A 200-nucleotide genomic window follows, 5' to 3' on the forward strand; every position below is an offset into this window, starting at 1 on the left:
TTGTTCCAAGGCAGTGGGACACGGGTGCAGCTTGTACAGACTCACTCGAGCCTCCATCCCAAATGCTTCCCATGTTTGCACCCTGTACTCCAGCACTACAACCTGGAGTTCAGCTATGAATTACTTCCCTGGCTTCCAGTATCGCAGCTTTGGGGTCTCACCCTGTAATGCCCAGCAATCCTCACTGCTGACCCCCCAGC

Source organism: Eurypyga helias, unplaced genomic scaffold (genome assembly GCF_000690775.1).
Source record: "Eurypyga helias isolate BGI_N326 unplaced genomic scaffold, ASM69077v1 scaffold19953, whole genome shotgun sequence".
NCBI classification, from domain to species: Eukaryota; Metazoa; Chordata; class Aves; order Eurypygiformes; family Eurypygidae; genus Eurypyga; species Eurypyga helias.